Consider the following 26,084-nt stretch of genomic DNA (forward strand, 5'->3'; position numbering starts at 1 on the left):
GTGGAGTCATGTAACTACTTCAGTCATGTTCTAAACCATCACAAATCCTAAGTCAGGGACTTTAGCCCCCTCAAACATTAAAGGGAAATACGAAGATATACTCAGTGGTAACTTGAATGTATTTCGATCTCAGTAGTTCAAGAAATCTGCTTTTATTTCCTGTGGCTCCCTTATCATTCTTTTCTCTATTGATGAACAAAAAGGGAAGAGAAGTTTACAAAATCTACCTAGAGCTCAGAAGGAAGGTGAACCATATAGCAGTCTGCTTGCCAATCAAGTTTTCTCGCCAAAGTGAGCTTTACAGATACTATTAAAACAACTTCGAAAAATCTTTCCTTTAAATTTATCCAAAGCGTCATGCTTTGAACTCCCCAGTGGAAAAGCCGTGTGCTTGCCCCGGCCCCTCCGGGAGCCCCCAACCTCCTCTCCCTAACTGGAGTCCAAGCACCCTGGTCTCCCATGGGGAATGCGCTTCTGCCTCAAGACTTAGCACTCCTTCCCTCTGCCTACAAGTTTCTTCCCCAGACATCCTCTGCCTCACTCCCTTACCTCCTCGGGTCTTTGCTCAGATGCCCCCTTTTCAGGGAGGCTCACCTTAACTTCTTGTTCCATCCTCTCCCCACACCCACAAAGCCCCTCCACCTTCCCGTGCCCCACTAAATACTCTTTGTCAGAGCACTTACCACCTTCTGACATCTATACCTCCTTATTTAGCTAATTGTTTATCATCTGTCCCCCCCTGCCATGAGATGTAAGTGCCACAAAACTGAGACCTTTGTTTATGCTGGTCACTGCTTGCGCTGAACCTCCAGAACACTGTCTCGACATAGAGAGAGCTCCTACATCCTGAATGGCTGCATGAATACTATGAACGGGATTGTGTCTAGGAGCAGATGAAAGCAGAGCTTGAGGACAGGAAGGTGACAAAGGGAGGGATGAAGGACTAGCAAGACAGAGGTTCTTTCCTTCTGTCCCCACTGCTCACCAATTCAGGTTGCTTCTCTGGCCCCCAAAGATGGGGAGAAAGGAAAGAAGAGAAAGAAGGGGGAGGAATGGGGGGAAGATGAGAAACAGAGAAGGACGGACTGCCAAGGGTGCTCATCTGAGCAACGTTTAAACCTTCCAACAAAGCAGCGAGTTCACTGTTCACTCTTCTCAGCTATTTCTCTCCTGAGGAAATTGAAACTAACTAATATAAAAGATATTTTTAAGGCCCAATAAAACTGCATGATTTAAACAGACACCAGTAATTGTCAGCAAGCAACAAGGACTTCCTTGGGGCACCATAACCTATTTTTCAGTCCTTTAGAAAGTATAACCACTCCACCCCCTCCGCATTCACCCCATTTGCAAGGACACGCGTGAATTTTTTCTCCCAGTCCTTGCATAATTTTTCTCACTAGTATATCATAGCAATAGGTAGGAAGGGAGAAATCTCACACATGTTTTTAAAATGAGAAGAAGCCTACTAATGCTCAATTCTTTGGTCATCAAAACTAGTCCAATAATTTTTTAATTAGCTTACCAATATTCCTTGAGTACTTATAAAGTGTTAGTCTCTGGGTCAGGTGCTGAAGTACTAGGATGATAAGATGTGACTCTTAATTATAATTCAATGCAGTGTTTCTCATCCTTTGTATAAATAGATGAAATTCATGCTCACCCTACAGACAGAGCACTGGCTTCCTGAGTACAGCTTATTACTGATTCATAGAAGAGAAGAACTATCTTGTGTGTATGCTCACCAACAAGCAGATATTTTTATTGAATTTCATTTTCTCATTTCTTATTATGAAAACAGTAGACTTTTAAATTTGTTTTACAGATACAAAGTGTTACCACATTTTGTTATAATGTTTTATAACATTCACTCATTCATCGAATGTTCAGAGTGCTTCTAGAAACCAGGTAGGGCTGTGGTTAAAACGGTGAATTATAAGGAAAGTGCTTGCTTAAAGTTCATGCACAACACTGACACAGAGCTCCTCCCAAGACCCTTCCTCCTTGAAAATAACTGATGTGAGGAGGTAACAGGAGAAACTCCCTGTGAAACTATTATGTACATATATAATTTTCTAAGACACTATTATTCCCATCCCACTTTAAAAATAATTATTATCAATTTATTACCATTATAAAAATAATGCTTGATCAATTTGGAAAATATAGAAAATTGGAAGAAGAAAAAAATTGATTCATAATCCTACCACCAGGGTCAGCTAATGTTAATTGCTTGATAGATTCTCTTCCAGTTTTATTCCTTATATTGGATTACTTTTTCTTTAAAAGGAACATAACAAGATATGAGACCAATATGAAGATGACTAATCCTATAGAAGAATCTAACACAAGGTCTGAACTAATGTAAAGACCACAAAACTGTCAAACCATTAAAAATTAAGATATATATTTAAGGTAGTTGCAACCATAAACCCAATATGCTTTGCTTTCGTTTGATTTTTTTAATTCCTTTAAAATTTATATGAAAGTCTCAATGTTTAATACTAGACCAAAGTTATGAATAATAATAATGAATGGGGTATTAAATTGCCAGATATTAAAATATACTACATTATAGTCAAAGCAATAGAACCCTGGCCTGGCAGTAGATAAATAGATGAGTGGACTAGAGAAAAGAATAAAAAAACAAATACTAGAATATGTGGAAATTTAATCTATAAAATATATGATGTTTAAACAATTAGCAATCCTTCTAAAAGAAAATACAGTTGTTCCTCTACCTTTGTGTAAAAATAAATTGAGGAAGGAAAAAATTACTAAAATATTAAAAATAACAAAAATAGAAATAAGAACTAAAATTAGAAGGAAATTTAAGAAAATAGGTGGGAAGACCTTGTCAAGTAAGACAGAAAATCCAGATTCTGTGAGGGAAGAGAGAGAGATATGTTATCATAAGATTACTTTCTAAATTATGTGGCAGAAAATTACAAAAATAAAATCAAAGAACAAATTATTCATGTGGAAAGATACAGCAACTATGTGACAAAAAAAATTTGTAATATTCAAGAAGCTTTTATAAATTTATAAGGAAAAAAGCAACTATGTATAGGAAAAATGGGCCAAGGATACATATAGGAAATGGACAGAGAAGGAAAAACCAAAGGAACAATAATAATATGAACATATGCTCAACCTCATTAGAAGTCAAGACAATAAAAATTAAACTAATCATGCTTACTCATTAGACTAGCAAATATTAGGAAGTAGAGAAATAAGAGCATGGGGAAAATGATATTCTGAAACATCATGAGTGGGAATGTGATTTGCCATAATATTTTTAGAAAATAATATGGGCAAACCAATTAAAATTTAAGACTACAAACACCCTTTGAACTAACAATTCTACTTCTAGGAATAGATCATAAAAATAAAGTTACCAATAGCTAAGAATATGTTTATGAATATTTGTGGTGACAGCATTCTATTGATAACAGAATACTTGAATAAATCTTAACAAATTCATACTTCATACAACTATTAAAAGAACTAGATAGATCTTTCTCGTACCTCCAAGATATATTTCAAAGGGAGAAAATCAAGACAGAGTAAGACACACACAGTTATATACAGTTGACCCTTGAACAACATGGGTTTGAACTGTGCAGGTCCACTTACACGTGGATTTTTTTTCAATAAATATATTGGAAAATTTTTTAGAGATGTACAATTTGCAAAAGCATTTTCTTTTCTCTAGCTTACTTTATTGTAAGACTATAGTATATAGTGTATAATATATATATAACATACAAAATATGTGTTAATAAACTATGTCTGTTATCAGTAAGGCTTCTTGTCAACAGTAGGATAATCCCCAACAGTTCTGGGGAGTCAAAAGTTATTTGCAGATTATCAGTTATGTGAGAGAGTTGACACATTGCTCAAGGGTCAAGTGTGTTGTGTAAATAGCTTGTTCCCACATTTTAAGATAAATAGGATCCAGTCCCTTCTGTATCAGTGTATGTGTTCATATGGGGTTGTGTGAGCATGCAGAAAGGTGTAGAAGACACACATCAAGCTGTATTCAGTGGTTTCTCTGAAGGAGTTCAGCCCAAGCAAAAAGAAAGGAAGAAAAGAAGAAAGACAAAAGACTGTAGCATAATAAAATCACAAAAATAAAATCCTACCCATTATATTAATTAGAGGTAACCAATAATAGAATAAATTCATGGACAAGCACCAGAGGTGGTATAGCCAAATAAAGTAATGATTTGAATCCTAGGTGGGATTGTGGGCAATTAGTGCTTTAAAGAGAGTTTGGATAATATAATAATATTTCAAAAAGGAATAAAATAAATCTGGTAACACCCCCTCCTCAAGAACCTTAAAAGCAGCTTTACCCTTTGACACTGTATTTCTACTTTTAGAAATTATTTTTAAGGAAATAAACAAAGATGTGGACATCAATGCTTATTAAACACCTAAGTAATTAAATAAATTCTGTTTAAAAAGTGCTACAGATACAACTTAATTTCAGTTTGTAAAATGCATACCTGTATGTGTATGTGTGTATGCATATGTGTGCATATTATGTGTATATATACACTATATGATATGATATTAATGAAAACCCAAGATACAATACAACTTCAATTTCTGAAATACACATTTTGTATATGTATGTATTTTGTGAATGGAAGTTGTGTTATGTTTTGGGTTTTTGTTAACATTATATTAGAATTTTTCCATTTTATTTAATATGCAAACATACAAAGATAAAAATATATACACATACATACTAAGCAAAAGACTATATGAAAATATACTAAAATATTCTAGTGATTATGTAGCTATGAGTATATAGGTGATTTTTATCTTTATTCTTTTTTCTTTTCAAAACTTGTTAAAATTAATATGCAAAAACACAGTAACTATTTTTAAATTGAAATGTAAGTAATGAATTCATTTAAATGTGAAAATACCACTTCTAGTCAATTCAGAAGCATAGCCTTCCTCCAGTGATACTCCAACATTAGAAAGCACTGACAGGTTTCTCAGAAACCGAAGCCTGATTCTACATCACGTCAACAGAATCTAGAGCACAGAGCTCCCCAGATCAACAACAGTCCCTCCAGCATCATATAAACCCCCGGAGACTGCAAATCCTCATGTTTCAAGGATGAACCCCTCAGGTAAGAAGGTCTCAGGCTGCTCAGAAAACCTTCCTATGAAAACCAGAAAAGCTGTATTTTTGTATTACCTCCACTGAACAACATTCATAATTTGTTTCTTCAGATTTCCAGTTAGAGCAGATTTCTGTAGTTTGGTCAGAGTCTCAAAATTGAAAACATTTCCATTTTCTCTCTTGCTTCTCCTCCTGGGTAGAAAGGATTTCAGCTGAAATGAAAGGTAAAGGCACCAGTGTGGGAAGACAAACAAGCCTGAAGGGAGCTGGTGAGGTCTCATGGCAAAGCAAGGATGACCAATAAGCTTTGTTCCTACCCCCGAAAACCTTTCCTGAAAGGACCGATGGCCAACAGGATAAGCAGCACCCCTGAGGCATGCTTCTGCCCTCCTACCTCCCTTCCTAACCATCCCTTGGAAAGGCTTTTGCTTCCTGGTTGACGCAACAAGGATAACCCACTGCATCTTGTTCCCAGGGCCCAGTGGGGCTGAAGAAAGATCAACAGAAACAGGGGCAGATTTCTGTAAAACACACTAGCCAATCTCTTCATTGCCACTGTAATTGGAAGAAATGTGTTCTGCATGCTTGAGCTCAGTAGGAAGCACAAAACTATTCTGAAAAGTTTCTTTAATACTTAACTAGTAACAAACAAACAAACTATCATTTACACTTCAATTGGCAATAGTGTGTTATTATTTACATAGGGGACCAAACAATAATGCATGTTGTAACTGGGAGAAAATATAGATGTAGATATGTTTGTGTATGTCCTCAGCCGATTCTAGCTTCTGATGCTTGGCTCTCTTTAGCATCATGGAACCTGAACTTCCAGATGACTAAGATTTTTGCTTCCTAAGAAAATGCACTACTGTTGTACACATACAACTTCAGACTGGATAGAAAATTCTGATCCATCTTACTTGCTACTATGTGTCAGGTCAACGAGATAGGTAGAAAACTACTCTAATTAGCTGTATGGCCCTGTTACATAGGCAGACCAAGATTGAATGAACCAAACTGAACCTGTTAGCCTGAATCAACTATAATCAAAGTGTGTATTAGGGCTCTTGTTAGCAGATGTTCAGACAGATAAATTAATAAAAGAAGTCTTTCTCTAAGCACCTGGCATGAAGACAGGAATTACAATAAACAATACTGGACTGTATTTACCGAGTTGCAATTTACTTAAGAGACAAGATTAAAGCCACAAGATAGAATCAAAACTGGGAGAAATCACATAAATAGGTACCAGTGAGAATGGAAATACAGCAGAGAAGTAATATGACCCAAATAGAGAGTGAAGAGAGAATAATGGTTGCTCATTTATTAGTAGAAATGAGCACATATTGTTATATTGTATTCAGTTCTTGATTATTCATGTGTGATTTACCAATTTTGAGGATTTTCTTCCTTCTGCAAGTCTTTATAATTGTGCTTCATTTCTCATCACCTTTAGTTCATATGCATCCAGGGACCCCAAAATAATGTTTACCATTAATCTATATTAAACTTAATAAGCAAAGCAACCCGATAGTATGGCTATGGTTTTACTGGTCAAAGGACCTCTTCACTTCTTTAGCTTAGCATCAAATCTGGTGACTCATTTTTCACTAGTGGAAGAGAAATCAGAATGGCAGTTGAACTTGATAAACGAAGATCTGCTCAGTTGATCCTTGCCTCTTGTCTTACTAAATAGAATTGAACCAGATAAAATCAGTCAACTCTATTAAGTTCCATTTACAGGCAGGAAAATGTGCTCATACAATATTGAAAGGTAGGAAAGGCACTGTCTATTCCCTGTAAAGGCTTAGGCTCAGGGTTCTTGACTGTAGTAGATGAGTTCTAAACAGTAAAAAGGAAATCATAAGAATTTGTCCCATGCAGTGTGGATACAAATATCATTTCACAGTGGAAATCTGAGCTCCTCATTTCAGCAGATTATAAGCATCTCAAGGGAAGAGGATTTCCCTTTTTATAACTGCTTCTGTACTTCCTCCAGCATCTAAGCTTTCTGCCTGCAGACATAACCTGAAAACCCTTATTTACACTGGCGAAGATCTTGAGTTACAGTTTTAAGTTCAAATTGTGTTATACCATCTACCGACTAGATGGTTTTCAGCAAATTACTTGATTTCTCTAGGCCTTGGCTTGTTTTCCTAGAAAGTGGGTAAAATGATAACCACTTCTAGAGATGCTGTAATATCTAAATAGGCCATTCTCTGTAAGGTGCAAAGCACCATAGCTAGCAGAAAATGTGATCAGTAAATGCAGAGCTGATATTATTAGCATTAGATTAATTTCTTAACTGAACTGACTCCAAGAGTGAGTAAAGTAGATCACGAAACAAGTATGATTTTAAAGAATTGATTTTTGTAACTTGAGAGGTAAAGAAAGAGAAGGAGAGAGAGAGAGGGAGGGGGCAAGGGAAGGAAGGAAGGGAGAGAGGGAGGGAGGGAGGGAGCGAGGGAGCGAGTCAAGGACATGTCCATGACTACACGATGGCACTACACTAACCCTCTAACATATTTTATGTATTTTATTCTTCAAGCCTTAGAATCTTTCTATATAAAACCAACATTTAATATTAATGGAGCCAAATATCTTTGGGAGTGGGAGAAACACTGATGTTACATGTTGTTAATAAACAGAAAGGCAATAAAATGGGGAAATACCTTTCTGGTGTTATCACCTAAGTGGCACGATTATTCAGATATGTTTTCAAGGAGCCCCAGGTTCAATGGCACCTAGGATCCCAGTGGTTTTGTTTCAGGCCTCTTTCAAAGTGCCACCAACAGCACAACCTTAGAGCTTTCTGAAATAATCGACTTTGGGTCCAGGACCTCAAAGTGGGAAGAGAAATGCAAGACCACTCAGAGACCAACAAGTGCGTAGGAACACCAAAAAATTGCAGAACGAAATAGCATATGGAAAATTGCGGGGGATCCAAATTCCCAGGAATTTGCATTGATTCTACTTTCTTCAGGCCCCCCAGGGTCGAGGTACTTTGATTTGTTAAGCCCTTTCCCTTTGCTCTCCTTCCTCTGGCTACATTGAGCTGGCAAGGAGCTACCAGGCGCTCTTCTCTCCTTGGAGTAAGACGCTACAGCAGTTCACCCAGTTCAGAGTTCTATGATTCACTGGAGGGTTCGTTCACAGCTGCTCAGACTCGTCATACAAGGATTAGAACTATGATTATTTAAAATTCCTAAGCCAGAGGAGTTTTTGTGGTATTTCTAAATGGCCTGCAGTCAGCGACGCCGTTGCAGATGAGGCTGATGGTTCCGTGTGCCCAGGAACACGTGCGTATCTCCACCCTAGGAAGACTGGCTTGACCAGTCCCTCTGCAATGTTGAGGTCAGTAGCAAAGCCCAGAACTGGTGACGTTATTTAACATTTTGGTTATCACTAAGTCTTTGTCTAGAACTTTCATTTCCTATACAGCAAGGTTGGCAAGGTCCAACTGAAAATTTTCTACTTTATTCCAACAGGCCAGGGCTACAATGAGAAAGTCACCACCCTGAGCAGTACATGTGAATGTGGTCCCTAGTGAAATAAGGGTCAGTCCTTCGGCATCCCAAGCTGACTGGCAGACCCACCTGTGTCCCAGGCCCCAGGCTTCCTTTGCCATTTAGGCAGGTTACATAAAAATAAACCTTCTTAGTATAACTCAGTTGACTCCCACTTCCTGTGCTTTTGTATGTTTCAAACAATAGCATAGTATTTACAAATAAGAGGGGCTTTTAATCTTTTATGTCACATTCCTGGTATTGGATTCTCAAACTGCTAAATGAGTACATAGCCTCTCAAGTTGGTTTCTAGGCAATGGTGACAACTTGAAATTTCATTGTATTACATTCATGGCTTTTCAAGAGGTTTGCTAACTAGTTTAAAAATGTCCCATGGAAGAAATGAGACCTAGACTCAAAAGTCAGTAAAGTAGTTTCTTTCTTAAATTTTAAATAAAAGACAGTGTGATAACTTGGTGATCACAAATACAAGTGAACTGGTGACTTGTCCACCTAGCAGCCTTTTTACCCCATGAAACTGTCACTTGTCACTTTGAATAATTAAATTCAGCAGAAATATTTCTCAGTGAGAATGTTAACAATTGTGTCTCTATTTTTAGGTAGGTAACTGAATATACAAAGTCTATATCTGAAGACGTTCTCCTATAAATACATGCTCATATTTTACTTCTTATTAGCTCCATACTACCGGCAAGAGAAGGAGGTTGTGGAACTGAAATCAGGAAATGTTTTCAGCTGATAGCAGCTATAGTAAAGCTTTGAAGGGAAAAAGAATGAAATAAAAGAGGTGTTTCTTTTAAAGTTTGGGTTTCCTGTATAGAGTGGACGATTGAGCATCATAGACAAATTTGTTAACCTCCCTGATAACATGTACAGAAACTTCAACCACTCAGTGTATGCAAGGTGGTTTTTTTAATGGTAGCAGCTCATAAACTGAAGAAAAACAAATGGAATGTTCACCAGATGCCCAGTGTAAGCCCTTGGCAATACAGGCTTGATAATCAAACAAATTGAAAACGTACTCTAAAAACTGAATTAGGTCTTATGCTTTCAGGGGAGAAGACAGCAAAGAGAAAAAGAAAGTAATGTGTTCATTCACTCATACTTCAGTGACAATTCTGATTCAAAATTCATATTAATATCTATATCCTTGCTCAAAAATTGTTGGGCTTAGATTTGAAACTATAGTCCTGGAAAACCTGCAAAAGCTTTTTTGGTGCTTAAGTCTTTTTAGTTTTGTCCTTCAGATTATTTTTAATTGGAAGCAAAAGGATATTATACGTAGTTTCTAAAGATTTCCTTAATTAAAGCTGGTTTGATTCTTCACTTAAATGAAGCAGGGTGGTTAAAGATAGAAGCAGTCTCACTTACCAATCGGCACTAAAGAATCAATGTTTGGCTTCTCTGTTCAGCTCAAGTTCCTTGATCATATTCCTTTACAAAGCTAAATAGGGCATGAGCTATTTACTGTTGACGCCATTAGCAAGCATTTACGCAGCATGCATAGGCCACCATCCACTATGTCCACTCAGGTCCATAGAATGACTTCCATTTCTATAGATTGGTTTTGCCAGTAGAACAAAAAGTCCTGACCCACAGAAACTCCAAATGTGTCCAGCAGCAGAATCGCAGCTGGTGTGGTATGGTTCGCCACAGAGATTCAGACTTTGCTCCATGATGGGAAAAACAGTCACTGCACAGCACAAGTGAGGAATTTAGCAATGCCACTTACTATATACCTTCATCCCATTACTTATACAACAACTTTCTTAATCCTTAGTTGCATGTAAAATTCTTTTTAAATGTTTACTTTATTAGAAGATATTTCAATAGACTCCTTTGGAGGGCTTCAAGAGTATCCCATGGCCAATTTCATTGTGAATTACAAACATTAGCCTAAACTATTGAAAAAAGGCCCTGGGGCTTGTTTTTGTTGTTGTTGTTGTTGTTTTGTCTCTAAAATGCTATACTATGACTTCAAATGTACAAGACATGATAGAGTGAGAAAAACATACTTGTTTAACTTCTTAACTTTGTGTTTCCATCTTAATTCCAAGCAGCAGTGAACTTAATTTATGAACGTTTTCTTAATAAAAAAGACAACAAATGAAAAGTTTAACATTGAATTTAGGAGTCTTAAGGATTAGTAGGTATACGATGACAGATTTATAGGTGCCAATGGACTGATAACTATATTTTAGGTTGAGGAAACATCTGCTCAGAGTGAGTAGTTTATGGTTTCCATATCAAATAGAAAAAAAAAAAAGAAATACTACATTGATCTGAGACTTTGGTTTTCTTTTTTTAACCAAAAGTAATACAAATCCCATTCTAGTGCACTTGTAAATTTCATTGATATGTCCTACAAAAATCAAGAGGATAAAGAAATTGCCACTTGAGGAAATGACAAAGCAAGAGAACAGCAGAGTTTTCAATGGAAAAATTCATAAGCATATGTTCTGGGGGGAAAGTAGCTAATTAAATATAATATTCAATTAATCTATAAAAGAAAATTTTTCTCCATTTGAGTCTACAGATTACATGGGCTTCCTCAACCACCTCAACCCATTAATCTAAAATAGTAAAATGCAATCCCTGGAAATACTCAGAATTAGACTGGTCACAGATAGCAGCATAGATACAGAGAAATTTGCACAAACATACAACAACCTTGGTAATGAACTCATTTTGTTTTTCATCCCACTCTTTTAGACTCCATCTAAATAATTACGTGAAGAGAGGAATTGGCTATTATCCAGTGAACTTGAACTGTGGACACTGACCAAATTGTTTGATATTCCACTCCCCTCCCTTCTATTTTCAGTTCACATTTTCCCTCCACAGTGACTTTCTGGTTGTGTATTATCTGGTTTTGGCCGTCTTTACTGCCCACTTCAGATAATTGCTCAACTCTCCACTTGGCTTCCTTGCTGGTAGGCTTGACCTAAGAGAATGGAGGAAGAAAGAGCCAGCATTTTCCTTTGATCTCTTAGGGCTCAGGATTCCATTATATAATCTACCATAAATCCTGGCAGTAGAGATTGACACGACTTCCAAACTTGCCATAATACGACACTCCTAGCTGATTCATTATGGATTCTGACATTTCGTAATTAACATGAACTCAATACTTCAGTGTGTCAGTGATAAGACATTTTTCTTCGTTGCCTTCTCGATGTTTTTAAGGGTTGCCCTGAATACTTTTTCTCTTCTGCAATCTAAGCCTCATACGCCAAATGTTCTAACTGGCTATCTGCCTTTAAGGTTTAAGCTCACAGATGTTTCCTTGTGGCCACAGCAAATACTACTCCTCTGAGAATTAGTTTGATAAATAAAACTAGCAATAAATTTAGAACTAAAGAGCTGGATAAGAAAATCAAGTACAGCCCTTGTTAGTTACACTTTTGTAAATCTACAAACTTGTCTCATGTACTCAATTCTCAAATATCGATGGTAGTGGATTCTAGGAATCCCATCAACAAATTAAAGGTTTAAACAATCCAAAAACCTCCTTTTATTTAGCAATATAAATCTCTTTCTCTACTGAACATACTACCGTGGCTGCTAGGAAATAGAAAGTTGGCACATTTAAATTCACTTCTATTCCAAGTACTGAGGGAGGAGTGACATGGATAGAATCCAGATGGTGAGAAAGAAGTGAAGCAAGGGCCCTGTGAATGTGAACAATTTGTGAACTGCTCTGAATGATTAATACTCAACTGCATTAATATTGCTTATGCAATATGAATGCCATAGTAAGCAGATCTTTGCTTTCTACTTTTTCCTTTCCTAGAAAACATTTTTCTATGAATGTTTTCCTTCACAAATTAGTTTTGAAGTACCTCTTTGCTTGATTTGTGAAGCCCAAATGACATGGTGGAACAGACCAACAAAACAACATGAGCAATATTCTCCATGTTGAAAATTATGATGTCACCCTCTCCTTGTACTTCTGGGCTTGAAACAGAAATCCCAGGCATTGTCCACCATGGAACATTCTCGGGAGTATAGTATCATCATTTGAGATTTATTGTAAATGAAATTAAATGATTTAGTGTACTTGGCCTTCCCCTCCACCCTCATCCCCCAATGAGTCTTTGCCTTTCTTTTTTGTTAATTGGTGTCCTTGCCTTTTATTTTTCCTTAGGGGAAAAGAGAAAGCACAATCTGCCCCCCTTCCCTCTATCTCCAAATCACTGGATTCACCTCCCCCATTCCCATAGCATAAAGCATTGTAGACAGCTGCAAGAGATATAACCAAATTCTTTTCCATCTGGAGTCCTAAACCAGTGGAATGATGACCTGTCTTTCTTTTATTCCCAGCATAGATGCCTATGGGTTTTTGCTTATGATATGATCATCTCAATTCATTGTTCTAAATGGAGGTTGCTGAAAGCAATAAATATAAAATCATAAGATGGTATAGCCACAGGGACCACAGAGCCTCCCACGTCCGGTGCCTGCATTTAATTGGTGAGGGAAATGGGGCTTAAAGCTTGAAAGATTTGTTCAAAGCTGGAGGCAGCACACTTCCTGCTTTCAAAATGTATTATGAAGCTACAAAAATCAAAACAGTATGGTACTGGCATAAAGATAAACATGTAGACCAATGGAACAGAAGAGAGAGTCCTACATAAATCCACATGTACATAGTCAATCAATCTTCAACAAGGTTGCCAAGAACACATGGTGAGGAAAAGATAGTCTTTTCAACAAATGGTGCTGAGAAAACTTAAATGTAAGAACTAAAACTATAAAACTCCTAGAAGAAAACAAAATACTTTGTGACATTGGTCTTGGCAATGATTTCATGTATACAACACTGAAAGTACAGGCAACAGAACAAGTGGGACTACATCAAACTAAAAAGTATCTTTAAAGAAAAGGAAACAATCAACAGAGTGAAAAGATAACCTACAGAATGGGAGGAATATTTGCACACTACATGTGTGATAAGAGATTAATCTCCACAATATATAAGGAAATATACAACTCAATTATAGAAAAAATAATAATCTAATTTAAAAGTAGGCTAAGGCCTGGAATAGGCATTTCCCCAAAGAAGACATACAAATGGGCATCAGGTATATGAAAAAATGTCCATCATCAATAATCATCAGGGAGTTGCAAATCATAACCACAGTGAGATATCATCTCACACCTATCAGGATGGCCATCACCAAAAAAAAAAAAAAAGTTGACAAGTTGGTAAGGATGGAGAGAAATGGGAACTCTTGAATACTACCAGTGAGAATGTAAAATGGTGACTTCTCCTATGAAAACAGTATGGAGGTTCTTCAAAAAATGAAAAATAGAACTACCAGATGATCCAGCAATTCCACAGCTGGGCATATATTCAAAAGAATTGATATCAGGATATTGAAGAGATATTAGTGCTCCCATGTTCATTGCAACACTGTTGAAAATAGTTTCTTTAATGTGAAAACAATGTAAAAGTCTATCACCTGGTGAATAAGGAAAATGAGGTATATACATACAATTGAATACTCTTCAGCCTTTAAAAAGAACATTCTGCAAAATGTGACAACATAGATAGACCTTGAGGATTATGCTAAGTGAAATAAGCCAGACACAGGAAAACAAGTACTGTATGATTCCACTTAAATGAATCTCTAAAATAGTCAAATTCATAAAATCAAAGATTGGCATGGTGTTTACCAGGGGCTGGGAGAAGGGGGAAATAGTAGTTATTAATCAATAGGCATAAAGTTTCAGTTAAGTAAGATAAATAAGCTCTAGAGATCTGCCAAACATTGTATCTATAAATAACAACATATTGTACACTTAAAATTTGTATTAAGAGAATAGATCTCATGTTAGATATCTTGCCACAATCAATTTTTTAAAAGACTGGTTCAATTTCCAATATAATGTACTATTTTTTTACTCTAAAAATATTCCAAGTTAACAGCATTTTAGACATATATGAGGTGTGTTATTTTTTCAAAGTTCTATCACTTAACCTCTATTGTATCACTAGTAGTATCTTTGATGGGGGTAAGGTAATTACACCCATTTTATAGTTGGGAAAACTGAGCACTGAATATGCAAGTTGTTTACCAAGGTTGCTCAGCAGTGGCAGAGTAATATCTTTTGACTCCCAACCTTTTTCTTTTTCCTCTAGTAGTTTTTGGAACAAAATCCTCTTTACAACTATAAACAGTCATGATTTCAAAATTCAAGTCCTAAAGCATTTTTTACATTGTAATACACCTTTCTTGACCTATGCGAATCACTTCCAAATTGATGTACTCCTTCTTGATCTGAAAACTTCAAATGGCATAGTATTTTCCTAAGGTTAAGCTTTTATTTCATTCCAACCCCACTCCCAAATATCTAATGCCTACTCTATTCAAAGTCCAGAAATACGACGTTTAATTCTCCAGTACTAAATTTTCTTGTATCACCTCCCTGAACACTCCCACCTATGTTCCTGTCCCAAAACCTTTACTGCCATACCTTTGCTTATATTCTTCACTTGCCTTACATCTTCCTGTGTAAACGTTACCCAACCTTAAAGGTCATGGGCAAATGTCACTTTCTCTATGAAACCACCCTCAACCACCCTCCACCCCTCTCATCTTCCTTCTCCTCCATCCCCCTTCCACCTCCCCTCACCCAGGAGTAACATCCCTTCTCTGGGCTTCCACACCCCAGTGACCATCACTCTCAAACCCATCACCACATTCTACTGTACCCTATTAGACTATATGACATCATGATCTATAGTACATATTACAGTTGTGTAATAATATTACATATTGTGTAATGATCATATGTCCTATTATGTGCCTTACTGACTATAACTGATAATGTCTTGGGATCAAGGAACATGTCAGGCTCTGCCAAGCACAACAATCCGGTCCCTAACCCCCGGTGCATCCCAGCCCTTCCCAAGGCGCAGGAGTGTGAACTGAACTGACTCTGCACTTGAGATCTTGCAAGGTCATCTTTGCACTTGAGCCACTTCAGTCCAGGTGGGAGTTTAATAAACCACAGCAGGGCCCTTATAACTGTTACTCATTTCTTAAATAAAACCAGGAAAAGAATTTAACAGTGTATGTCAAGTAGGGCTATATGGGTTCTGAGTAATCCTAATATTTACATACGCTTTAGCAAACCTCGATGAGAGGAGGGTTTTCAAATTCTGTATCAAAAATAAAAAAGAAATTTATAACTGTATTTGTCACATAGTTTTAAAGTGAAATATATTAAAATGGATTAGTGTATATGATGTGGTCATCTTTATTAAATACCTTTCTGTAGCTGGTTTTAAGGGAATGAATCCTGTCAAGTGATTGGCGGTAGTAAATAAAAGTGGGAGTACACAAGATAGATGCTTTCTGTGAGAAGAACTCAAAAGCTCTTGTGGATTTCTTGGTGTCTTTATCGAAATCCTCACAGGAAATACCTCACTGCAACTGTTTCTCAAAACCACAGAGGAAGGGTCTCAGAAATGCAGATTGCCCATTTGCAAAAGGGCTTGGAGGGCTTCTGAACCAACCTAGGGGAAGAGACACATTAGAAAACTCAGCTGCTGGCCATTTGGTAAAAGAACAGTTTGGTGAGATCAGAGGAGACAGAAATGCCAAAAACCCAGTGGCAATAACTATCCCAGCAAAGGGCAGGACAGCAACAGCGACCACAGAGATTTAGCAGGTCTTACACTTTTCAACATACCGAGGATTGTCATTTTGTCGTAGCCCATCTCTTCCCCTTTCCAAGTGGCAGTACCCACAGAGGGCCTGTATATTGCCTTCGAGGTGGCAGGGAGCTGAAAGACTGTGCCCCATTTGTATCCACTCTCAGCAGGAAACCCTGAAGAACTGAGAGTTGGTGACAGCCATAAATAAGAGAGCAAAGCCAGATTAAGCTCCTGACGTCTAGGGCAAGGAACATTCATTTCCAGGTGTGCAGCCAGTACAGATCTTTGTGGCTTTTCACAGCTGAAAGGCTAGTGCAGCTTCTAGTCCCCTGTCTTCTCAAAGAGTAAGGGAGCATTCCCAAAGGCTGCAGCAGGGCTCCAGGGAGGGGATCACTCAGAGAGGTCACAGGCTGACTCTCTGAGTCTGACTGCCCCTCTCCCTCCCTGCCTGCCATATTTAAAAGCTTTACCACTTGCCTGGGAAGCCGAGAGTTTCCCCACCCATTCCATCATGGCACATGCTCTCATGTCTTTAGAACATCAATCAACCTGCCTCTCATACCCATTTCATAGCACCACACCAGGACTACTGTCATTTACTTGGTGACAAGATTTTACATGTTATTAAGTAATAATTAATGCATTCCATATAAAAAATTTGTATTTTGTAAAACTGAACTTTTTACAAAGCTCTTTAACATGTATTTTTTAATCCTCATCAGTAGCCATAAAACTTCTGTAAGTCAGATATCATTATTCCCCTCTTACAGATGAAGATACTTAGGCTTAGAGAGAGTATAATATTATCTCTTATCAGCTGTAGGTGCTCAACTGGCTTCTCAAAGGCAAGGATCATATTGATCCAAAACTTTAAAAATTAATATTGTATGAACTGATAGCTGAATGCATGAGCTATGGAAACAGATAAGCTTATTGGAATCTTAGGACCGTCATTTATAAAGCTGTCTAATACCAGACACAATACCTAACTTTGCACAACCTTAGTTTCCTCATTTGTAAAATTGGTATCACAATATTGTTTACTACTTGGGGGTGTTGTAAGGATTAAATGTGATAATGCATATAAAAAGCATTGCACAAATAGCTCCCCAAAAGTTAGGCACTAATACACTAAGCTGTTACTCAGGTACTAAATATTTACAACACAGCCGGTGAGGAAGAGACTACCCCAGGTCTTTGGCATCACATGGAAACAGAAGTTAGTGTCCAACTCTACATGTGCAGAGATTCAGACCTTGCCCAACGACCAAGCAAAACACTTCTTTTGATATCAGGATAAATGTGGAACATTTGAAACAAGTTTTTTACACACTCATCTCTGCAAGAATTTGCCCATTTTCTTTGCTGCTATTCTCACCACAAAAGGATGTGACTATCCTCACAGTCACAAAGGAGAGGAATAATGGAGCAAAGGATGTGGAGGTTTCCGTGTCTTCCCTTCCAGCATGTTGTACTCATTACCAAAGCAGCTGCATTTCACCAGGCCGCATGCTCAAGCTGGCTGGGTTCATTGCCCTGTTTTTCTTCAGGTCAACTGCCCAGGTAAGATCAGATGGACACAAATATTTAGCAGCTACGGTGCTGACTCTGAGTTCTGGTCTTTTATCGCACCAGCATTTATTATCAGGCACTATACTGGGCATGGAAGAAAAAATGACTTTGTCATATTGATCTTCTAACACTTGAAGACTGCAAGTAGTTTAATCTCACGTATTCTGTACAATTATATCCAGTCCCCACTCTTGTTATCCCTCCTTTGCAGATGAGGAATTTGAGTCCCAAGGTGAATCATATAGCTACAGTGGTGGCAGCTAAGACTTGGACTCAGCCATGGATTTGAATTGAATTACCCAATGTCTGAATCCTCACCCAAGAGTTACCCCCTATGGAAGACCTGAGCACGAGTCTAAGCTTTCTAGCAAAATATTTTCAAGGGTGAATAGATCATTCATCCCCTTAAAGAGTCATGCACTTTCAGAGAGAAAAATTTACACTCCTTAGAAAGAACCATAAAACTCACTGATGTGCAAGCCTTCAGTGCTGTTATCTAGTGGGGAAGATCCAAAGAAAGTCTCCTGAGATGTTGCCCAGAAGGCAAGCTCACCATCATCACCATCACCTTCATCAAAGCCCCCTGTAGAGTACCTGCCTTAAACAATGGCACTTCGTTAGACCCTACGTAGGGAGCTTCACCGGGGGATTAATGACAGAGACACAGCCCTAATAGAGATGCCCGGGCACGGGCACATCTCAGCCGACATCAGTGAAACAGTTGCTGCAACTACCTTACAAACATGTGGACAATCTACCCAGAGCTGGGTCACTCTCATGCTTGCCAATTTTTCTCTGCAGCCAATCTGCTATCGTGGAGCACAACTGTTCACTGTTCAAAGCAAACTGAAGCCCAACCACCAGGCCCTCCTCAGCCCCAGCGGTTGTTCTGACCAACCGGCCTAAATGAACATGGACAAATACCCAGAGAACCTACAGACAACTGTGTAAAAACATTTAGCAGGTTCCCAGTGCAAATATTTATATTGTACAGAGGTTTGGAGTGAGTGTTGGGAGGAAGGTGGAGAGTAGCTAACTCAAAATCCTAAACCAAATGAAAGATACAGAGATAATTTAAATAAAAGAAAATTGACTTCGTTCTTGCTGTAAGCTTAAGACAAATGAGCTTTATCCCTTCCCTATCACAAGGAATAAAACTGAACTAGTATCTCCAAGGGTGTAAGAAAAATACCTGCTAGTAAATATGACCCTTATATTCAAATTCAAAATTTTGCTTTTCTCTCCTGCTTGCCATCTCTCTGACACACACATTCTTTTTATTCATAATTTCTTTGAAAATCTAACAACCTCTCCAGCTTGTATCTAACCTCTAAAGTATTATAAACTGTGCAGGCCAAGGCTTAGTGGGCAGTCTTCATAGGATATTAACAAAATCGGAGCAAACATTTGATTTTGAGAAACAGGCAGGAATTGAGTAGAAATGGGCTCTGAACCCTTGATCTCAGAAGTTCCATTCAATTTTATTTATTTTGGCTCTCTGAGCATTTTAAGATACAATTCAAATACTTCTACCTCATATTTATGAGTTCACTCTCAACATTAATATATATGATATTATATATAATATGTAGATCACATTCAAATATATGTAATATATATATATCACATTCAAAGCCAGATGACTTTCCCAGCAACCTAGTGTTTGGTGTTGCTCTACAAGCCTATTAGATCTGCCCAATAGAAATTTAAACAAGAATCAATACCATAATCCCAAGTCCTGATAATTCCAACCCTTGTATTAAGTTTAAAAAAATCACATTGGGTCCTATGAGCATGTCTGAGAGAATAAACACTGCTCACTCTCTTGATAAAGCTAGAAACTTACCACTTAACAACTTAACGCACATTTCCTGCAACGTGTGGCATTCCTCTAACCAAAATGAAAGTACCCTGCCCTGTGTTTTGTGACTGCCACATCATGATTCGAGTAGCACACTGCTCAGTGGGGGGAGGCACGAATAGACACCCCACCCTGCTGCAAAAAACATCTGATAGTTTCTTCACATACAAGCAAACTGAGGCAGAAGATTTCTAAAGAACTTGCCTAAAATCACAAAACAATTTAAAGACAGAGTGTCTCATTTTTGTGTTGCTAGATTGCGTAGCTTTTCAGAAAACTTGACTGCCTTCGGGAAACAAATAATGGCTTATTCAGATTGCTGAATACAAACTCAACCTCAGTTACAGCACCAAAGATTAAGAAAACAGGTAGCGTGTTCGTGCTAGCCTGTGATCAGTCCAATTAATAATTTTTAACATTCCAACACATTTCAACAAGACAGTATCTCAGAGCTAGAGCTGGATCCAATAAATATATGTTATCTCAGGCAGGCAGACAGCCTGTCAGTGCCCTCCCAAGAAAAGGGTAGTCGTGTCGCTCTCTGACTCAGCCAAATATTATTCCAAAAGTGAGTTTCCACGGTACCAAATTTAGTTTTAGCATTTTAACATCGTGGTAATGCTTGCCAGCAACTTTGCAAAATATCCCTGGAGCATCAAGAGAAAAATGAACATCTTTTAGCATGAGAGGGAAGCTCTAAAGTTACATTCTGCTTGTAAATAATAGCACATATAGCAAAAAAGGGAAAATATTACACTGAGAAGAAATAGGAGTACCTACTTGAAGAGAAGAATATCACTCAAAGACTGTCTTCTTATGCTATAGAATGGACAAGAGAAAGAAAGCAACAGTAACCTTTCGAACCCGTTAAGGAGCTTCTGAGCATGGAGCTGCATTTTCTGTTTTGGTGAACTCGTTCTGAGGCAGTAGACAGGAGGCTATTATGACCATGAAATTAGGAAATGCAGTAGCTCAAAAATAAAGAACTAGCACCACCATTTGACTAGGAGTGGAAAACCTCCTGGACAAAATAGAGGAAGGGGTGGCCCTCCTTTCTCCACTCAAGGCCAGATTCTAACCCTCCCAGCACTTCAGTCAAGACAGACGTTTAGCAAGGGGTAAGTAATCTCTTAATCTGCCTGAAGTTTTTTGACGTAATCCATCTGATTTTCTCTTTACTACTAGTAAGGCTTGAAGTCTAGACAGGCATGTCGAGTTGGAAAAGAAAAAATAAAGCATTCATTCAGCACATAAATTTCGTAAACCCAAAATTAGTTACAGCGAAGACTAGGAGTGAGGACATGTCTTCCGTGAGGGTTTCCGTCACTTCTCGTGCCACCATGGACTCCACAACCTGCTCTTCATTTCGGGTCCCTGATTAGATTCTTGACTTTCAGTAACCTGCAGAGGGTTAGCTTCTCTCTGATTCTTAGGCCATTCCTTCTGGCATCTGATCTTCCCATAAAACTGTCTGGCATTTCCGGCAGCCATTTAAGAGTTTGTTTTGTTTTGCTTTGCTCTGTTTACACTGAGATAAATATTTAGAAGTAAAAAATGAGCTAAAAAGTAATATTGAAATTTAAGGAAATAATAATGAAATTTTAATAGCGTGCAAAGTCTGCTATGGTTTGTGTAGCATGTATTTTTTAAGATTTTTCAAATATATTTATGTAATATATTAGACTTTTCTAACCCACAAGAAAGAAAGGCCTAAGAAACGCTGGTTTTCTGGAAATGAGAATGGTAGAAAAGGTAAAGAGAGCAGTCTCTTAGCACCAAGCTTCCTAGAATCTCCAAGTGAAGGTTGATAATCTTCAGAGCAAGTGATGCATCTCAGCTCAGGAGAAAAAGAAAATAAGAATTCTCATAACCTATGATTTAAAATGTTTTGAAATAAAGGACCTTAACTGTGTTCAATCTTCCCCAAACTTGTGAGTTAGCCCAAAGATAATTTGAATATGCAAATCTGATTTTCTGCAGAAGACATAGAGCAGAACATGTTTTACCTAATACATATTTAATTTTGCTCTAAGAAACATGAAATTTCAACAAGATTCACTTACAAAAAGAACAGTTGCATATATACTAATGTATGGTGAGGGGGGTAGCTTTTTACTATTTTTATTAGTTTCTGACAACAGGTAAATTCTTCAGTAAAACATTTTGAACAGTTTAAACATTTTGAAAGCAAAATATATTTTTCTAACTTAGTTAAATCCTTCAATTATTTCATTTGCCATAATGGGTGAGCTACACTTTTCACACAGGACTTAGGTACCTGTTAAAATCAGTGGCAAACATCAATACAGAAAAGAAATCACTTCAGAGCACAGTTCTCAAAATAGGACATCTAGTGGGCTGTGAACTGAAAGTTACAGACTATTTTCATTTCACTAGAAAACATAAATGTAAAATATAAAATTCATATAAAATATAAATTACATTAATTCTCCTTAACAGATGGTTATTGATATTCATTTGCATTCCAATATGTGCTTTCCAAGTGGGAGAGAATAAAAAGAATGGCATATGTCTTCTGGGCACATACTGGAAGTGAGATCCTATTCTAAGCACTTTCACAACAACAGGATGAGCAGAGTACTATCACAAACCCATTTTACAGGTGAGGAAACCGTGGGGTGCCAAGATTAAATACTTATACCAAGATTTCACAGCTGGTGTCAAGGTTCAAGCTCAGGTGGTATGACAAGCTTTTTAATACTCCACGCAGAATCAAAACTAGCACACAATGGACACACACATTTCCTATGTGCCATGGGAAGAAAAAGTAAAGTGGTGAGCAGTTTATTGTGGAATGGGTAAGAACAGTTTCTATAGCTTGCTATAGAAAGATCATGAATTATCTTAAAGTTTATCGCTCTCATGAAATCACTAAGAATTAAAATGTGTGCTTTGACTAATAGTGTTTTAAAATATTCTATGCTTTCTTACAGGAAAAAAACTCCTTTGAGGAAAAGTTTCCAATTAAATTGTATTCACCAATATTCTGTAGACTGAATAATGAACAACAAAGAAGATGAAAAGAATGATTTAAGTAAAGCAGTGTAATACTATTCTAGAAATCTTTCCAGGTTCCAACCCTTTTTTAATAAGTTCTCTCATTCCAGAAGTAACGACTAACAGCCTGATCTCCACAAGCAAAGTAAAGCAGAAGATTGATGCCATCTGCGTCATTCAAGCAAGATCATGCTGTGATTGGGGTGACTCAGTGCAAAATAAAAATCAGGTTTTTGATTTGGAGTGTGTGTTTTTGTCTGACACCCTAGATGATAGCAGAGTTTGGGACTCAATCCGCAGTTCATTGCCCACATTCTGCATTTTTCCTTATTAGCAAAGATGTTTCCAGTGGGCCCTGCTCTAATCACTATCCGGATTCCATCATGCCATAAAAGCAGCTCTGAACTTGTAGTTTTCCTCAAGAAGAGCAGCGAAAATTGGAATGCTGTGTGCCTTGAGATATCAGTCAATACCTGAGCATCCACTCACTCGTCTTTCTGACAGACATTACCCTGCCCTTGGCTCCTGTTACCTAGACAACCAAGTCACATCCTGAGGACCACAGCCCCCACCTCAATCACAGCTGATAGGGCCAGAGTTAGGAACCTGACCAGGACAGGCAGTGACCAAGGATGTGACCTGATGTGAAAAGGTGAACTTGACCAACCACACTGAAGAGCTTGGGAGCATGAATTTTGGAAACCTAGATTGAGTTAGGAAGGCAGACAGGCAGGGGGCTGGCTCGGGGTAGACTGAGACCACAGCAAAGGCCTTTAGCGCACGAGGGACAGAGAAACCCAGGGAGCCAAGATGAGCAAATCCAGGGCCTGTACCCGTGAGCACATGCAGGGTCTGCCCGCAGCCGCACCCGTCACCGGCGAGCTCATGGACGCCACACAGATTCTTCGACAACCCTTATTGCCAGATACCCAGTGGAATCTCTTGTTCTTTGCCATTGCAAGAGTATAACTAAAGCACTCATCCTGGATTGCAAGTGCTCGTTTTTGTAGCAGAAGGCACACAATCCACCCGTCCTGTTTTCAACGTTCAGTCCTAGGCCTTTTGAAAACAGGGCTTTAATATGACCGATATCCAATGTGACCAAGGACTGATTTTACCTTGACAATGAAGCTCTCTATTTGAAGTTTATAAAGATAAGGACAGTCTCTTTCTAAAAAAATAAAAGGACTACCTTCCTTCAGAAAACACATAACAAGTAATAAGGTCAGGCAGAAAATACTTTGGGAAAAATGGTCAATAAATTCAACTAAACCTGACAATCCATAGAGACTTAAAACCTACCTTCATTAATCGCATGCCTCTTCTTTACACAGAAAAAGTTATATATCAAGCCACAAATATACCATTGTGAGGAAATTATTATTGCAAAAATTCTATGAGAACAATAAACACGTTTTCATATTGAAAGAGGTGACAAAGGAAATTACTTCTGAAGAACACAACAGTTGAAAATAGAAAAGCTATTTGCTGCTGAGCAAACAAAGTAGCTCTCTGGCCTTTCTTGCTACACAGACCTGGCCCCTCAGTCCTTCCCCTCAAACACCAGTCCCTAACCACTGCCCAGTCCCATCAGCCTTAGTCACCAGACACACACATGCACACACTTCTCCTTGGTGAGAAGCAAGTTCTCAACCAGGATTCGGGGAGAGAGAGCCATTCCAGCAGTTTCTTTTCATCAGCAACTAAGCTGTACTTCTAAGGAGAAAAGAGAACACAAATTTCACCCAAAGCCAAGGAACCAGTGCCAGTGAAAAATGATCTTTAAATACAGCACAGAATTTGCCACTAAATCCATCAGCTAATGCAAACACCTGAATCGTAGTGAAAGGGGAGGTTGTTGAAAAAAGCAGAAGAAAAATCTCTATCAGACCTTGAGAGCCAAGGGAAGCCTGGATTCCTAGATGTGGATGGGACTAAGGAGTACACCCCGCATGAGGTGCGGCCCCCAGAGGCCCGCGGGCCCTGACCATGTTGGTGCCTCAGGGCCGCAGCAGCAGCCTTGGCCGACACAGGTGCTTCCTCGGGCTTCTTCACCTGGCGTCTTGGGAAGGAAACCTCTGAAAAGTCTGCATGTTGGAAAACAGGCAGAGAGCCATGCGAGAAAAATACTCTTTTGCTATTGTTGCTTTCATCCTATTTTTCCCTGGGCTGGTTTATTCTAGGAAACTATAGATTATAAGTTTATTTAGCCCCTCCAACACACCTTCACGGGCTACCTTCTTGGCTACACATCATCATCATTTCGCTACAAGATGAAGTTAGTACAAATCACTCACCATCTCCCTGATAACCTGGTCCCAGCCACCTCTCCAGCCTCAGTCTCTGATCAAGTGGCCCTGTCCCCTACTCTTAGTCTCCCATGCTTAGGTCTCAGCCTCTACCCCACCTAGTCAGTTATGATCTTACCACCTTGTGAAGTTTCATCTCAAAAAATGGCTTCTCCGTGGAGCCCTCGCCAATGACCCCAAGATGCGCTGTTCTCACCACCTTGGAATCCCCCCAGCACATCCCTGTACCCCTCCCTGCCAGCGGCAGGTCCTTATGAAGTGTCTCTGTGCCAGGCAAGGATGAGTATACATGGCCGGGAGGAGCGTGTGTGTGGAAGGGGGTGGGCACTCTAGCAGAATGATGACATCCTGACAACCGATGCATCAGAACTGAAACATACTTTTAGCGAACTCTTGATAACAATTCAGTAAGTGGCAAGTTTAGTCTGGCCTCAAGTTATTTATCTCCCACACCTCCTACCAGCAATTCACTGGGAATGTGTCTCACACCACCTAGATCCTGGCAGCAGTTCTCACAAAGGATGGCACACAGACTCTTTTTCTTTTTCATTCATATGAATTTCAATTTGAATAGAAGGGACAGGAAGTCCTGTCTATCATCCCCAGTGACCTAGGAGACCTATGTTTATCTCGTTCTCCAAGCCACAGAAACAGGGGAGCCTGAGCATTCAGGGGTGCTGAGTAGCCTCAGCCTCCAGGTATATCCCTGTCTGGGTTTGGAGAGCTTCCTCTACAATATCAGAATCTATACTGGAAACTATTTTTCCCAAGCCCTAATACCTGCAAGGTCATTAAAATAAGGACAAGAAGCAAAAAAGAAAACATAGGAAACAAGGAAAAAACTAGATAATTCCTCAAGAGACAGGACATATTCAAATTGCACAATTTATGCATTATGTAAAATGAGGGGATAACAGTAAAGACAGAGGGAGCATCTGGATCACGAGGTCACCGTAAGTGCAAAATGTGCCTAAAAGGGATAGTAACA

The 26,084-nt window shown here is 38.5% G+C and overlaps 1 protein-coding gene across 1 annotated transcript in view; it reads right to left on the bottom strand.

Moving 5' to 3' along the window:
* The window catches only part of ESR1 (estrogen receptor 1), a 319,262-nt gene extending 298,178 nt beyond the window's left edge, over positions 1-21,084 (bottom strand). Inside the window, exon 1 of the mRNA XM_036911872.2 lies at positions 20,550-21,084. The gene's annotated coding sequence lies outside the window, so the exon portion shown is untranslated. The remainder of the gene's footprint in view (positions 1-20,549) is intronic.
* Between the last annotated feature and the right edge of the window lie 5,000 nt (positions 21,085-26,084).

Source organism: Manis pentadactyla, chromosome 12 (genome assembly GCF_030020395.1).
Source record: "Manis pentadactyla isolate mManPen7 chromosome 12, mManPen7.hap1, whole genome shotgun sequence".
Classification (NCBI taxonomy): domain Eukaryota; kingdom Metazoa; phylum Chordata; class Mammalia; order Pholidota; family Manidae; genus Manis; species Manis pentadactyla.